Source organism: Urocitellus parryii, chromosome 4 (genome assembly GCF_045843805.1).
Source record: "Urocitellus parryii isolate mUroPar1 chromosome 4, mUroPar1.hap1, whole genome shotgun sequence".
Lineage (NCBI taxonomy): Eukaryota > Metazoa > Chordata > Mammalia > Rodentia > Sciuridae > Urocitellus > Urocitellus parryii.
Window position 1 is genome coordinate 134,349,481 of NC_135534.1, and position 4,180 is coordinate 134,353,660.

General features: G+C 37.5%; 1 pseudogene; it reads left to right on the forward strand.

Moving 5' to 3' along the window:
• Positions 1–3,404: 3,404 nt before the first annotated feature.
• On the forward strand, positions 3,405–3,861 carry LOC113186543 (transmembrane protein 50A pseudogene; annotated as a pseudogene).
• The last annotated feature ends 319 nt before the right edge of the window (positions 3,862–4,180 follow it).

The following is a 4,180-nucleotide window of genomic DNA, read 5'->3' on the forward strand; positions in this document are numbered from 1 at the left end:
AGAAACTTTTGCCATGAAACAACATTTTTAACTTGAAAGGATGGCTTATAAGTCATACCACAGTTCTGACTGGAGTACTAGCAGATATCTTACCAAAAATGAGCTAAGTGAGCCTATCACTCCCAGTAAAACAAATGACAGTATTTATTGCCTGTGGTAAAATATGAGTTTTTAAGGTGAAAATCCACATTTTGGAAAATTTGGATATTCCACCACTAGCTTTATAACTTCCCAAAATTTAAAGAATTATGCTAAAAATCAGTGATAGTAATGACTTTTTGGTTTTGTACCATTAACTATATCAATATCTGAAAGATCCACATAATTCAGTAAAACAGTATTTTCCAAACAAACAATGCAAAATACTTAAAATCATGCTTAGGAAAAATATCCATTCAAAATGAAAGATAGATTAATGAATTTTAATGTAATGGAATGAGAAAAGTTCACTAATATGATTTCAGGTTCCATAAACAAGTAGCTTTAAAGAAACTCATTTCTCAAGTTCTAGTATAATTTCCAAAAATAATGCCCACAATTATCTGAGAAATCATTAAAATATTTCTCCCTACCTATATATCTACATGATGCCTACATTGACTGCCTACTTCATATATTTTAACAAGAACAATATGGAACACCAGATTAAACACAAAAGCAGATGTGAAAATCCAGCTATCTTCTATTAAGATACATCCTCTTTCAAGTTAAAAATGTTGTTTCATGGCAAAAGTTTCTAGTGTAGTTTCCAATTCAAGTGATTGCACGTGTGATCTATGAGACAACTGTCATACTTGGACATGCGCCAAAAGTACTTTATATTTCTCATTTAGTTATATAGAGCATTTAAAAAAATATTTAATCCACAATCAATATTTAATAAAAATAATTTTTATTGCTTCATCCTGCAATCACTTACTTTTATTTTGAGAAAATAGTTATATTTTATAAGTATTTATGCTTTAGCATAAAATAAATATATTATTTGAAATGAACTTAATTTTCCTAATTTTTCATTTGAATTTTTAATATGGTTATTATCAAAAACTCAAGTCCTTAGGGATTCTAGTTTGACACACTAATTTTATTTATTAAAAAAAACTTTGATATAAAGGTTTATTAATCAATATTTTAAGCACAAATAAAGTAGTGATTGCCATTAAATGACTTGCCCAAGTATCAATTTTTATAGACAGTTGTACCAACACAGAAGTTATATAAATACCTGAGACCTATCGCCTCAGAACCGAGAAGGCTATCTAGGGTTAGGCACAGAATATTAGACAAATCTAAAAACACTTTTCTGATATGGCTCAGTAGTTCATGAGTCAGAACTCATGACCCCATCCATAGAATGGAGGCACCTACCTTACAGAGCTGACGTAAGATTAAATGTAGTATTTGTGAAACTCTGAAGTGAGATAGAAATTAAATCATGTTACTATCATCCTTCTTTTTAAAAAAAAAATCAGCCAATGGATAATGATAGAGTCAGAGGGACATATGCACCACAGTGCTTTCTGTTCCTGCTGACACATCCCAAACCTCTACATTCTGAAACATATCCCAGGCTTTCAGGTCAGAGATTGTGGACCATTTACCTTAGGTTCAAATCAAGATTGGCCTAAGAACAGACCAGAACACCTTTCTTCAACTTGACCATTGAACCATGGACTAACATACTCAGTCACAAACCTCCTCAGGTAAGGGGGAGTGTAGACAAACATGGCAGGAAAAATTGGCAATGAGCAAAGAAATAGCATAAAGCAGAATTAATTGTACAAATATGGGCAAGTCTGATGTGATGGAAGTACATTTTAAAAGCACCCAACCAGTTTTTTGGAAAGACTAAGTCGTTGTAGAAGACTGTCCTAGAATAAAAGGTATTTCAGAGCCAAGATCTGAAGAATTTGAATGTATCAGCCAGTAGTTTAGTCAGAGGACACAGCTAGTTATCTTCTCTCCCTTCAATTAGGACCTAAAGTTCTCCCATCATCCTCCATTTAATGCTGACTTTCCTCAGGGCTTGAGCCTATGTCTTCTTTTCTTCATACTCCATGCTCTCTCAAAGCAATTACATCAAAGTCCCTGACCTGATCATGACTTTTGGAAGTTGTCTCAAAAACTTGTGCCCCCAGCCTCAACTTCCCCTCTGCTCTCCAAAACAGTGGGTCTCATTGCACTTTTGACTTCACCCCTTGCACAGCTCAGAAGCTCCTCAGACTCTGTCCAACACCAATCTCTTCATCCAATCTGTCTTCCTTCTGCAGTGTCCTCTTCAGTGACGGTCTCCACCAGCCATCCAGTTACCTAGTTAGAAACCTCGGAATTTTCTCTGACAAGGCCTTCTTTCTCCCAACTCCAGTCTAAACCACCAGCATGCCCTATATCAACTCCACCTTCCAAATCTCTCTCAAATCAACCTACCAATTTCTATATCTTCCACAATCACCCTAATTCAAATCAGACCATCAGTTGACTGGATTATTGCAAAAGTTCTATCCCCCACCTGCAGAATACTTTCCTTTGGGGTCTTCTTTTGCCAATTCCAACTGCAGACAAAATAATCTTCAAAATATTTAATCCTGCTTCCCTTGCTTAAAATGAGCTAGTGACTCTCCACTTCCTTAAACACAGAGACAAACCTTCCTTATCATAGCCAACAAGGTTCTGGAATGATCTGACTCAACCCTGCCTACCGACTCTGGCCACTTCTTTCAGTTCATCATTATTATCAGGTCCCCTCATTAAACAGGGCTTTGCAAATCTTGTTCTGTATGTATGTTGCTAATACCTTTCCTTCCTCTTCTTCATCTAGTTAATGCCTATTCATCCTTATCACTTGGGCAGGTGTTATGGTTTAGATATGAGGTATCCCCCAAAGCTTTTGTGTTACTGCGGGTGAAATAATTAGACTGAGAGCTGTAATCTCATCAGTCCATTCTAGTTTGAATGGACTAGATGGGTGGTCATCGTAGGCAAGTGGGGCACAGCTGGAGGAGCTGGGTCACCAGGGGCATGCCCTGGAAGGGTCCATCATCCCTACTACCCCTTTCCCTCTGCTTTCTGGCCTCCATAAATGAAGTAGCACTCCTCTATCATGCCCTTCTGCCATGATGGTCAGCCTCACCGTGGACCCAAGATAATGAAGTGGGCTGACCACAGACCAAACCTCTGAAATCATGAGTTAAAATAATTGTTTCTTCCTCCATAGTCCTTGTCAGGTATTTGGATCACAGCGATGAGAAGTTAACTAATACAGCTGCTAGCTACATCTGGGCATCTGACAGCCTGTGGCTACTTTCTTTTCTTGGCTGAAAGTTGGGGAAAGTGAGGCCACCTAGCACAGAGTGACCCTGGGCTCCAGACCTACTGCACCCACAAGACTATACTGACCTAAAAAAAATGGATTTCTGGAAGGTTTGAGATGCTCAGAATGCATTGATTTGGGGTGGTGGATAATGAACTACTATTTCCATTGCTGCTGATGTTGTTTTTCATAGGCCAGTTGATTATCATAGATGCACCTGTTATTTTTCCCACTATAGAAGAGTTCAATCACTCATATTGTGCCCGCTGTGCGATAGCAACCACAGCTTCCTAATGATTAGTGGACAAGTCAAGGATGGCAGTTACAGTGAACTCTGTTCTGGATCAAACAGTACTCACATTTGGCTATTCATAGGTTTCATGTTCTCCTTTCGATCTCTGATGGCATCTATGTGGATTCTTTTTGGAGGTTATGTTGCTAAAGAAAGATCAATGGTACATCCTGGAATTGCTGTGTTTTTCCAGAATCCTTTTATCTTTTTTGGAGGACTGGTTCTTAAGTTGGGTCACACAGAAGACTTATGGCAGTGAAGGCACCAGATTCCCTGCAGCACACAGCCCTGCATGGGTTTTTTACTGTCCGGTCTCAATATTTTGTAATGCCATTACCTAAACTGAGTGTAGTCTCAGTTTCAAATTGTATAATGCTAAGATCATGAAAACACCCTATGTAAAGAGCAATATCAACAAAATCTACTGCAAGTACTAACTAATATAATGCTAAAGAAAACTGTTTCACATGAATATCTTCTGTCAGGTTTTATCATAGTCTGATTTATCATAGTAAAAGTCAAAGTAAATTACAAAAGAAATTACAGATTTACGAATATGAGAATTTGTTTGATTTGAG